Source organism: Prinia subflava, chromosome 9, assembly GCF_021018805.1.
Source record: "Prinia subflava isolate CZ2003 ecotype Zambia chromosome 9, Cam_Psub_1.2, whole genome shotgun sequence".
NCBI classification, from domain to species: domain Eukaryota; kingdom Metazoa; phylum Chordata; class Aves; order Passeriformes; family Cisticolidae; genus Prinia; species Prinia subflava.
This window is the reverse complement of record NC_086255.1, coordinates 30,411,010-30,424,165: the sequence shown is the minus strand read 5'-3', so window position 1 is coordinate 30,424,165 and position 13,156 is coordinate 30,411,010.

The window sequence follows — 13,156 nt, the reverse complement described above, 5'->3', positions numbered from 1 at the left end:
GAGTGTTCCTGCACATTTCCAACAGCCACAGATGCCCGTGGATTTGTACTCCTATTGCCACTGAGTTGCTTCAGAGGATTTGGCTGCTTCTGCCATTTTTCATGAAGCAATATTACACTTGTAGACTGTGTGTATTGTGAACTGCTTCTCTACCAAATACCTGCCCTTCCAATCAAAACGATTTTCTCAGTGACCTCAACAGCATCGTTAGGAATACACCAGACTGATTTGGTCCTTTGTCGGGCCCCCAGTGCTCTCCTGGGCTGCAGGATGTGCTGTCTGGGCTGGCTGGAGCAGGTGCAGAGGACACAGGGTAACCAACACTCAAAAGGAGAAAAGCATTGACCAGAGGTACCTGCAGAATTCTCACACCTGGAGAAGCAAACTGGTTACTGGGAAAAAGTTGGCCACCTTGCAGCACTTCACGTTCTGCTGTTAAAAGGGATAATAACCCGTATGTCAATAAACCATTTTAAAAAAACCAAAGAGCTCTGAAAATGCTTTTCCCAAAGCATTGGCTCCAGCACAGCCAGTTCAGTAAATAATCGGATTTGAGGATGCAACTTCTATTCCCTGAGGACAGCAGGGGGTGTGGAGCATTTATCCAGTGCCCTCTCACACATTAATCTGTGGATAAAGAACACCATGAGAATGAAATCAGGACTTTGCTGCCACAGAGGGATGGGAACAGCATTCTGGAGAAAAGCCACAGAAACCTCACACACAAAAGGAAAGGTGTTCTGCTTAGAACAGAAGTGCTTGTCTGTGTTCAGGGGGCAGCTCTCACAGGGCTGAGATAATTCTCACTGTATTTTTTGACAGCAAGTTCACCAAGATTTGATTAAGTTTCTCCAGAATTTATGAAATTCTTAAAATTCAGCAGGAGACTGCTGAACAACCTGTTCCAGCAAGAATCAGTCCCAGTCTTTCCATCAAAAGTTGAACTGTGCAGCTCCTTTTCCAACACTTGTGATAAACATGTTACCTTTTCCTCATGATGATCAGACAATGCCTGTGTGTGAATGGAGCCCAGGACAGCCTCCCCCTCCAAGGGAGAAGCAGCAATGCTGGATGCCTGCCAGAAAACCTCCTTAGGTCAACTCTGCTCAGGCAGAGAAGAGAGTTTCACTCTCCAAGGAAAAGATGCACAATTTCTAACCTAGTTCAGAGCAGCAGAAGACCTCTGGGATGTTCTCTGCACTGCAGCAAAGCCTTTTTTTGTGTATTCCCTGCCAGTGAAAACACACATCCACCCAGTGCCAGCCGTGCCAACAGCACAGCTCTGCAGACAGAAATGAGACCAAATGAGGTGAAGCACTGGAGGCTTCCAGGGAGAAAAATGATAGGATGTTATTTCTGCAACAGAAACAAATTCCTTAGTATTCTTTTCAACCAGAATAAAATAGCAGTGAGAAAAACCCTCTGTTTCTAATGACTCTCAAGACAGCTGTGAGACACCTTCATTTGTGAGGCCATCTTTGTAAAAAACATGTACTTTAAAGCATGCAGGAGACAGTCAACCTTTAAAGAGAGAACAGTTCAGAACCTTAGCAGAGCTGGTGATCTGCCTGTAATAATGACAAACCTTTCTCTGCTGGCTCTTAAAAACCAAAGAAAGCTAATTACAAGGATGGCTGGTTCTTTGGTTTCCGTGCTTAAATATGTAATTGAAGAATCAGGCTGCCAACCAAGGAAAAGAGAACTACCTCAGGAGAATACACACACTATCAGGTATGGCAGGGTATTATGGAAAGCAAGATTTTTATTGTGATCCTGATCAACTCAAAGAAACCTGTTAAGCACTGGACCTTAAGATATCATTACAAAGCATTAGCAATAATTTTTTTGCAATTTCAATTTAACTTCAAATGTTGTCATCATGTTTTTTATGTCAAAGTTATCACTGGCTTCCTTCATTATTGAAACAGTGTGTATATGTTTATATATATATATATAGTCAAGACACACATATCAATTTGAGTTATCTTGTTAAATACATGCCTCTCAAACCTAATGTAAAACAGAAAAAGAAATCCCAAAAAACAAACCACTGGACAAAGAGAAATACATTAATCACACACAACTAGAAATCTTGTCTTCCTTGACATCAGGAAGGAGTAGAGGGGAGCAGTAATATTTACTCTTGTAGTATATGAACATCTGTAAAACACAAAGAGTAAGTACCTGGCAAAAATACTTGGATACATCTGAATTAAATAAAATCTTTCTCTTTATTGGCTTTAACAGCAGAAGAGATCTACTAATTTAAACTCAGGCTTTCTGTTTTTTTTAATGACAAGTGAAAAGATGATTTATTAAAAATAAAGCCAAATCAGTACCATAAGTAGTGGAAGCCCTGGATTAGCATTCTGCCTGTGCTCCTGCACTTGGCCTGGGTGCAATCAGGAAGTTTTCAGTCTCTGTCTTCCTCATCTCCCCAAGAGAGCCGTGCTGACTTCCTCAGGAGAAAGAAAAGAAACCAGAAAACACCAGGCTCTGAACACAAACACCCATGAGAAAGGCAGAAAGGAAGAAATACAAGAAAACAAGTTTCCCACTCTCTGTGCATCTCTCATTCTCTCATTTCAGCTGTTTTTGCTTTCACATCCAGCCCTGTGACTTCTCCCTGCAACTTCCCAGTGAGCCTCATCCATCCTTTTGTGTTTTCCTGCCTTATGACCAAACACAGCTGGGGTGAGGCATCACTTTTGCTTCCTCTTGAGTCAGTGGACAATGTATACAGAATGATTCTTTATTAATTTTCATTGAGAATACAGTGGATGGCCTTCAGAATAACTTCACTTACCTTGACATGAGACCCTGAACTGGGCTCAAGCACAACCACAGTCTCCACTGAATTCACAGCAATAACAGTCAAGGCAAAGGCATTTCTATTCTGCAGGGAACAACCCTGTGACACCTGAAGACTCAGGGAGGATTTTAGACCTTGTTCACTCAGACTTTCTCCTGTGCTGTATGAAGCTTTCAATGGAGGAAGTTGACATAGAAAAAAAAGTACAGCAATCTGTCTCCTGAGAATGGACAGGGAAGAACTTTTGTCTTGTTTCACACTGAGTTGCTGCATTTAAAAACAACACAGTTTTATGCACTGTACACACCAAAAACTACTTAAAATAGTTTCATTTAGTTACCACACTACCACACCAAAGCCCCTCACCCTTATGACTGAATCCCTGTGGAAGTCTTACAAACAAATTTCAATGTAGGGTTGCAGAAATTGTAGTTTGTTAGATTTACAGAAACTAGTGATCCATAAAAATCAGTGAGCCCAAACTGAAACTGGAAAGTGTGAATTAGAACTGCACCCTAAACCAACAATGTGCAAACCACAGGATACTGCAAATTATTTTCCACTGATGAAACAAGGCACCCAAGTTTCTGAGCCAGAAGCACAAACTCATGAGAAAAGGGTAGGTTTTCAATTTGGCACCTTAGAAGTAATTAAAGAGTGTCCTAAAATCTAATATGACATAATAGCTACCAACTAAAGAGAGTACAAATGTTCTTCTGCAGTAAACTCCTACTTTTAATGATCATGAAGTTATAAAATCCACAGTGTTCTGCTGCTTATGTTGCAGCATCAAAGCTCTACTTGGTCTCCAGGTGATGTTAATGAGAGAATGTATTCTCTTACCATCAAGCTCAATTTGAAAGAAATCCCAGCATTACTTTAAACCAAACCAGTATTTGGTTATTCCACTGTTACTTCCTCCCATCAAAACCAAGGGGAAAAAAATAACCTGTTCACAGGAGCCAGAGGAGAAAAAAACCCACAGAGCAGTCAGCTCACCTCCATGCACAGAAGCCAAAATTAATGCAGAAATACCAATTAAGCAGCAGGCCATTATAAACAAACAAACAAAAAATAAACCAGGGTCTACAGAAGATGAATCACACAGAAAAATCAAATCCCTTGATGGGAGAACCACTGGGATGGACTCTCGGTGGTTGCTGACTGCAGCCAGTGAGAGGCAAAAGTGCCTTGGTTCTTTTGGAAATGTGTTTGTAGCCTACGGCAGTCCAGAAGATCTTTGGAAATCTTTAGAGTTGATGTGTAACAGGATAGACAAAGAACAAATTGTTCTGGTGACCCTGTTGAGTTCTAGTACAAAAGTTCAGGCTTCTGTAGAGGTTAATAACAAATGTGATATTCTAGATGTGACACTTTGTACAGAAATATTTTTAGCTTAAAGAAAAACAGCATTGCTTGAAGCAGATTGTTAAAAATAAAATGCATCCACCTTTCTGGAAGCTAAACCAACAGCAATGAAATTGCACAGAGTGGTGGCTCCAATCAGTTATTTCAGAGCAGGGTGCCCAGGAAAAGGATTGTCCCTTTCAGGGCTAATGGACTGATCACACAGGCACAGGGACATTCTGGCAGGTGACAAACAAAGAGGCTTTGCATACTGTGCATTCCATTCAGGAATATTTTATACACACATGTATAACCCCAGGTGGTAAAGAAGCTGGTTCACATTTCCTGCTGGTAATGTAAAAGCTTTTCTTATAGACCAATTATGCTGTGCAGAAATCAAAGTTTCAAAAGGAGGAGAGCCATAGGTGACAGCAGTGCCTTTCCTCAAGGACAGAGCAACCAGTCCAAGTCAGGTCACCTAGAGATGCACACAAACTGCATGTGGAAGAAAATATTTCATTTCTTTCTTCACTACTGTCACCAAACCCCTCAAAAAGGCAAGAGGTGCAATCATTTATGTACCTCTGAATGGCTGTACACACCCACAACCCCACACACAGAATCCTAAATGAACTGAACACAAGAGAAAAGAATGCAGAGAAGTAACCAGGTAACCAGAATTACATCTTTGAGAACAAAGTGAATCAATCAGGGACTTTCACCAAAAGCAGGCAGGTGTACAGAATCTTAGAGAAAGAGAATACCCCCAATATAAAGTACCATTACACTGTCCCTCAGTGAGGTCAGGTTCATGTCCTGCTGCCTCCAAGCTCAAATGTGGGCACACAGAGCACAGTTCCCAGCAGTGGGCAGGTACCTGAGGGGCTCACAGGTTCCTGGTGGTGGTGACCTGGCCAGGTGCATCCCTCAGGCAGTACAGGAGCCCCTCCTGGAAGGGCAAACCCAAGCAGGAAGGATGTGGAGCTTCCTTATGCATCAGCCTGAGACAGCGAGATGCTCCTGCAGAGGAGCTTATTGAGTGAAAATTGCACTGCTAAATGTGAATGGATTCCTGCAATCCACACGAGTCAGAGACAGGAAGAGAAAACAGATTTACTCTGAGACACCTTTCAGTCTGCACAAGCCACCCACCCATCTCTCAGCCAGGAACATCTGAGGAAGAAAGGAAAACCATGGATTTCCCCCAGCTCCCAGGTGATGTTATTACACCACACTGACTCAGGGGAAGCTACAGCTTCTCTGCACATCTCCTGTGCATGGTTGGAAAGCCCTGGAAAACCCTATTAATCACCAAGAGAAGAGCACAGACTGACAGAAAGTAAATTCCTTCCTTCCTTTTTTTTTTTCCAAGTTAGTAACCACCTCCTTCACTGTGCAGATAATGTTCTTTCAGCACCCCATCTGAACAGTTAATATCCAGCTTGGCTTCATGTGCTCCACCCTGCCTAAAACCCTCTTGCCTTGGGGAGTCTTTTCCCAGAACAAGCAGCATCTTCTCAGAACTGGGTTTCTTCTCTACAGCACAGCTCCTCAGTCTCCACCTTCCAGAGTTTCCCAGACTAATTAAGGGGACAACCTTAAGATTTCGAAACACAAAATGAAGACTTGGGTGTTTAGTTTTTTGCTATTGAATTTCCCAGGCTCCTCAAAGGGTCTGTGGGTAGCTGTGGTGGGGGGACTACGGCATTCAAGAAGAATCTGAGCTCCCAATTCAAAATCTGTCAGGACAATTTTTATTTTCAGGAGTAGGCACAGCTCCTAGGGAACCACAGGAGAAAGTCCTGTGGGATTTCCAAGAGTTCAGCAATCCTTTTCCAGACAGACAGCATCTTGTTTACCTGCCAGCAGTGAAGGGAACATCTGTGCTGAGCTCTGTGTCTCCAGTTGCCCTTCCCCAGCTTTTGCAGGTGTCCCATTCTGATAATACTGATATTTATTAGCTGCTTTTTTAACACAGAGAAAAAAGAAAGTCTCTATTGAGGATGCCTGACATGCAGAAAGTTTTCTTTTCAGTACCCCTATTAGAACACATTTTAAAATTTCAGTCCATAACACACAAGCCTGTGTTGTTACAGAAAAGAAAGCCACTTTTATTTAATATATTCCCCAAAGAAGAGACTTGAAATCAAGTGGTAAATAGCAAGGTAAATACAGAAGTAATCAGAAAGTCAGGCAGTGGTGCTACCTTTGAAAAATCTGGGGGTCATGGAGAATCTCCCTGGGTATTTTACCACAGGTGGGAGATCCTTGGGAAAATGTCCCACCAATGGACAAATTCAGCTCCCTGATGAGAGGAAGTGGATACATATCCTGCCTGGAAAGCTGGAAAACTGCCTGCAGTTTCCTGTCTTCCCTCCTGATTTTATAACCTGTTGCAATGAAGAACCTTCCACAATTTCAGTGAAACTTTTATCTCCCACAAACTGTAGATCAAGGAATGCCTTATGCTTAATCACACAGGGAAAATTGTAATGACACAAAAGCAGTTGAAATGTTTTAAAAAAAACATTATTAGCAGATTGTTTTTATCACAACACACATGGAAATACAGAAAGCTGGTGGTTCTTGGAGATTAATTACTGCAGAAAAAAAAAACAACCCTGTGGCTGTTCTGCAAAGGTATTCAGAGTAAAATCTTCAATTTTTTTCCTTATCTTTTCTCTATGGCTGGAGGAATTACCATGCAATTGTTGGGAAAAGAAAAGGATGTTGGTGAAGCACATGTCACACACTGAGGGGTTTTTGTGGACTACATTTTTCTGTACAGGAAAACAGCTCACTTGACTTGAGAGCACTTGATCCCACTTGTCCCAAATACTATGACGTGGTGCCCAACACCAGAATATTGAATTGTAAGTAAGGGACTTTCCTCTCATTCCCATTCAGACTTAAATAATAACTGCAAATCTGGTTCACTGCTGAAATATCAGGAAGATGTGAAACACATGAAAATGTGACAGAGCAGAGGCTTTTTGATGCCTAATTAGGGATAACCTAAATAGGGTTTTTTTTCTGTGAGTTCTCTGAATTGACAGTAGAATCTCACACATGATAAACGCAAGCATGAAGCAATGTGATAATAAAGAAGACAAAACAGCACATCAGAAGACCCACAGATCTTTACAGTAGTCACCGTGGTCTTACTGTTGTAATCAAAATTTGGTGGAGGTGGTCTTGCAACCAGAATGCTGGAGTGGGTGGATAACTCAGAACGACCACCAAAGAAACAGTGACCTGAAGCAGAATTAATGCCCCAGACAGAGGTGGTCACAGGCAGGACCAGCTGCTGAAAACCCAAGTGAAAGCCTTCTGCAGCCAGGAGAGGCCAGAGGCCATGGGCACAGCCAAGCACCTGCCTTGCAGGGGGGTTTGGTTTCACACACTGAGAGGTGAAGGGCTTGGCAGCAAAATCTTTGGAATAAAAAGTAATTTCAAGGCAGCCTCCTGACCATGTCCCAGTCATTCAGAGCTGGACAGGGAGGGCCTGCACAGCTCTCTTTAATATGTGAATGTTCCTGAAGAAAAAAATGTTAAATTAAGTGTGCATATTTGCTTAGGAATTGGGATTAATATACATTACTGATTTACTGGTCTTTGCAGCTTAAGGTAATTGTAATGTCTTTAAAAGTTTGAAACAAAATTCTCTGTACTGAATAACTTATGCAAATATTGTAATAGAATTTAGTTTCTATGCTACTCAAATATAATAGACTAAACCATTATTATGCTACTCCTGTCAACACTTTTATTCTTCAAAAGAACCAATGCAAAAGCATTCCAAAAGTTAACCAGCCTGGTGTCCCAGGATCACCATCCCTCCCAGAGGATTAGGAGTTCATCCCATTGAGAGAAAATGACCACAGTCCCAGAGGTGGGGACATTTTCCACTACCCCAGAAACACATTAATCACAGGTTCCAGCCCAAAATTTCTTGGCCATTTATGAGATGAAAGACAAAAAGCACAGGTAATGCTGTTGAGTATGCTGAGTATGGACATGCTGAGTGCTCAGCTAACCACATGAATTCCATCCAAAATAGTGGAAATATGGAAAGTTAATGGAAAAGGAATAGTTGGAGAGGGAAAGCCAGGAAATGCAATGCATTTGACTCAGACATGACAGGGACTCACAGTCAGAGAGTCACAAGGAATCACACGGATATGGGTGGACAGCTCCATTAGAGTCACTTTTCCCTTATACACAAGGACTGATGTGGAAAAAAGTAAAAAAAAAAAAAAAAAAAAAAAAAAAGTAAAAAAAAAATAATTATGGGAGAAGTGGCTGAGGAGCATCAAACCCTGTGAACAAGCGGGGAACTCAGGTGAAAATGGGTTGTACAGAGAACTTTGTGTGAGGGGAAATTGCTTTTAAAGCTTCACACTTATCTCTTGGGAATGAAAGAAGACCAGAGCTAAAGACAAAAGCCAGGTTGGACAGGACCTGAAGGAACCTAGAAGGTTGGAAGATGAAGGCATCCCTGCTCAGAGGATTGGATTTTGATATTCCTTAAGGTCCCTCCCAACCCAAACCATTCTGTTATTCTGTGCAGGGGATGGAGTCAAGTTGATGGAGTTCATACAATGGGAAAGAGAATGTACTAAAGAGTCCTGTGGGCTGAGAACCCAGCTGAGTTTGGATGAAACAAACCACAGCATTGCTCCATTCCCATGTGGAAGGAGGAAGAAAGACAATAACAGAATGACTGTGATAGAGGTAAAAGTGAATGGGAAGGTTGGTGAGTGCCACCTGCAGTGACAGGTACTTGGAGACAAAAGCAGCAGCATTTCAGGAAGGTTTGGCATGGGTTAATGACATAAGTTTTAGCTCCTAATAATTATTTAAATTAGGATCATTTTCAATAGCTCCAGCAGAGTAAACCCAGAGAAACTGAGAATTCTACTCCTCAGTTTCTTTGCCTCTGCTTTACTGTCCTCTCTCCTACTTTTCTGCTGCCCTTTAGTTTCTCTCCTGTGCCTCACTTCCCTTCAACTTCTACACAATCCAGCCAAAACACCAAACACCACTACAAACTTCTGAGCCAAAAGGCAGCACATCAGCTTCCAAACCCATTCAATTTTTACTGAATTCTAGAAAACTGTGAGTTGTCAAGTTTGCCTGTTATAGGGACCTTACCCCATCATCCTCCTGAGTGCTGCAAACGTCCTGCAAAGAGCTCCCCAAATGGGACTTGTTCTGAAACACCCTGTCCTGCAGTGGGAGAGGGAACAGAGAGATTTACAACAACCACAACCACATCTTTAAAGGCCATTTTACATGGGACTTGTGGCAGTTCAGAGAGACTTGTGGTGTTGGGTCTGGGAAAATAAACTGATCTACCTTGGGGATGACACAGTAGATGGCAAGTACAAAATCATAAAAGATCACTAAAGGAAGAGAGTCTGGTAAACTGGGTAAACACAGGTTTAAGTGTGGGAGTTTGTGGCTTAAATAAGTGCTGAGACACCCTGAGAAAACTGAACAATCCACATCTAGAAACAGATGTGTTTGCTTAACAAAATATCAATGCTGTAAAATGCCTTGAAAATTTATTGATTTTTTTTGGCAGAAAACATCAAGCAATAATACCCAAATCCTCTGTTTTCCTTTGGATTTCATAATGACAGATGAACTTTCTGTGTGCTTTAGTGAGTGAAAATGGATAAAACACTTTTTGTGCAAACCACATGAATTTATCTCTTCACTAAACCTCAATCTGAAGTAACACCAACCCTGCAAAAATAGAGCAAAATATCAAGGGAGTTAATTTTCTTTTTAAGAGTACATTTATTCTCTGGACAGTAAATATTGAGGCTCAAAAGAACAATGAGGTTTCTTTCCTAGACTTAAAAATTTATTTTCTGTATCATCATGGCTGCCAGGTCACAAGGTACCTTGTACTTCAGGAGAGATGGAAAAACCCACAGTGCTCACTCCCTGCCCTGCCCAACATCTCAGCAGGATGAAGGACAACTGTAAGGCTGGGAAACAAACCCAATTATTAAAAATTTAAAAGTTAAACCAACTGTGGGCTCAAAATGCAACAGCCATAAATGATGCAGACATGTGGCCACATACTACAGAATCCTCTTTATTCCATTCAAAAGGATGACTAATATTTAGTCAGTTAATATGGTTAGTTATGAAGTGAGTGAAAAGCATCACCTCAGACACTGTCATAGTTTGGCTCCAGCCACCAAGCCCCCCTTACTCCTTTTCCCAGGAGAGAAGGGCTACATCCCATGTACCAGGGACTTGGGAAGACAAATGCTATCACTTGAAACTTCCCCCCTTTCTCCTTGTCCCCGCACTTTGTATCCTGAGCACGATGTCACATGGTCTGGAACATCCCTTGGGTCAGTTGTGGTCACCTGTCCCAGCCATGTCCCCTCCCAGCCCCTCCCCAGCACAGCCAGACGAGGGGCAGGAAAGGCCTTGGCTCTGTGCAAGCTCAGCAGGGGCAGAAACACCTCTGTGCCATCAGCCCTGCAGCTCAGCACAAACACCTCTGTGCCATCAGCCCTGCAGCTCAGCACAAACACCTCTGTGCCATCAGCCCTGCAGCTCAGCACAAACACCTCTGTGCCATCAGCCCTGCAGCTCAGCACAAACACCTCTGTGCCATCAGCCCTGCAGCTCAGCAGTGTCAGAAACACCTCTGTGCCATCAGCCCTGCAGCTCAGCAGTGTCAGAAACACCTCTGTGCCATCAGCCCTGCAGCTCAGCAGGGACAGAAACACCCCTGTGCCATCAGCCCTGCAGCTCAGCACAAACACCTCTGTGCCATCAGCCCTGCAGCTCAGCAGGGGCAGAAACACCTCTGTGCCATCAGCCTTGCAGCTCAGCAGGGACAGAAACACCTCTGTGCCATCAGCCTTGCAGCTCAGCAGGGACAGAAACACCTCTGTGCCATCAGCCCTGCAGCTCAGCAGTGTCAGAAACACCTCTGTGCCATCAGCCCTGCAGCTCAGCACAAACACCTCTGTGCCATCAGCCCTGCAGCTCAGCTCAGCACAAACACCTCTGTGCCATCAGCCCTGCAGCTCAGCACAAACACCTCTGTGCCATCAGCCCTGCAGCTCAGCAGGGACAGAAACACCTCTGTGCCATCAGCCCTGCAGCTCAGCACAAACACCTCTGTGCCATCAGCCCTGCAGCTCAGCACAAACACCTCTGTGCCATCAGCCCTGCAGCTCAGCACAAACACCTCTGTGCCATCAGCCCTGCAGCTCAGCACAAACACCTCTGTGCCATCAGCCCTGCAGCTCAGCAGGGGCACAAACACCTCTGTGCCATCAGCCCTGCAGCTCAGAGGGGACACAAACACCTCTGTGCCATCAGCCCTGCAGCTCAGCTCAGCACAAACACCTCTGTGCCATCAGCCCTGCAGCTCAGCACAAACACCTCTGTGCCATCAGCCCTGCAGCTCAGCAGTGTCAGAAACACCTCTGTGCCATCAGCCCTGCAGCTCAGCAGGGGCACAAACACCTCTGTGCCATCAGCCCTGCAGCTCAGCTCAGCACAAACACCTCTGTGCCATCAGCCCTGCAGCTCAGCAGGGACAGAAACACCTCTGTGCCATCAGCCCTGCAGCTCAGCAGGGACAGAAACACCTCTGTGCCATCAGCCCTGCAGCTCAGCAGGGACAGAAACACCTCTGTGCCATCAGCCCTGCAGCTCAGCAGTGTCAGAAACACCTCTGTGCCATCAGCCCTGCAGCTCAGCAGGGACAGAAACACCTCTGTGCCATCAGCCCTGCAGCTCAGCACAAACACCTCTGTGCCATCAGCCCTGCAGCTCAGCAGGGACAGAAACACCTCTGTGCCATCAGCCCTGCAGCTCAGCACAAACACCTCTGTGCCATCAGCCCTGCAGCTCAGCAGGGACAGAAACACCTCTGTGCCATCAGCCCTGCAGCTCAGCACAAACACCTCTGTGCCATCAGCCCTGCAGCTCAGCAGGGGCACAAACACCTCTGTGCCATCAGCCCTGCAGCTCAGCACAAACACCTCTGTGCCATCAGCCCTGCAGCTCAGCTCAGCACAAACACCTCTGTGCCATCAGCCCTGCAGCTCAGCAGGGGCAGAAACACCTCTGTGCCATCAGCCCTGCAGCTCAGCACAAACACCTCTGTGCCATCAGCCCTGCAGCTCAGCACAAACACCTCTGTGCCATCAGCCCTGCAGCTCAGCTCAGCACAAACACCTCTGTGCCATCAGCCCTGCAGCTCAGCAGGGGCAGAAACACCTCTGTGCCATCAGCCCTGCAGCTCAGCAGGGACACAAACACCTCTGTGCCATCAGCCCTGCAGCTCAGCTCAACACAAACCGAAACAGCCCCATTGCAGCCATTGGGGAGAAAAAGAACCCTACCCCTGCCAAAAGCAGCACAGCAGATAGCTCAAAAACAGGCAACAACTCCTGGATTTACTCTCCCTTCAATGGGAACAGTGAGGGCAACATGCTGTTGTCTTCAGCCATTAGATCCCCTTTTACCTCTGCAAACACCAGTGCGAACATCCTTGCTCATCTTTAGCGTGGATCCTGCTTCTGTGATCACAGAGGGCTGTAAAGCTCACAGAAACACAAGCCATGGATTTCCAGTGCCTGGATAACACAGAGGATAAGAGCCCTAATGTTCTTTTGATATCTAACATCACTTTCCCACACTGGCTGGAACTACTGATGCAAAATTAACTTTCAAATGTGCACAAAGTGTACAGCAGGACTCTTACACATCAGTTCTGTGGCCAGAGGAGTCTCTGCTGCCCAGTAAGTTTCAAAACCAGCTCACACACTGCACAAGCTTATTTAAAGAATGGTTACAATGTGATCAGAATTAATTTGGAAGGCATGGAATTCCCAGGGCTCATCTCAAGAGCAAGGACCTCTCCTCAAGGGCTTTCTGCTGGGAGGGAGCAATCCCTGTAGTTGGGACACCTTTGGGATCAAGAAATCAGGCAGTGGAACTCTGAATAAA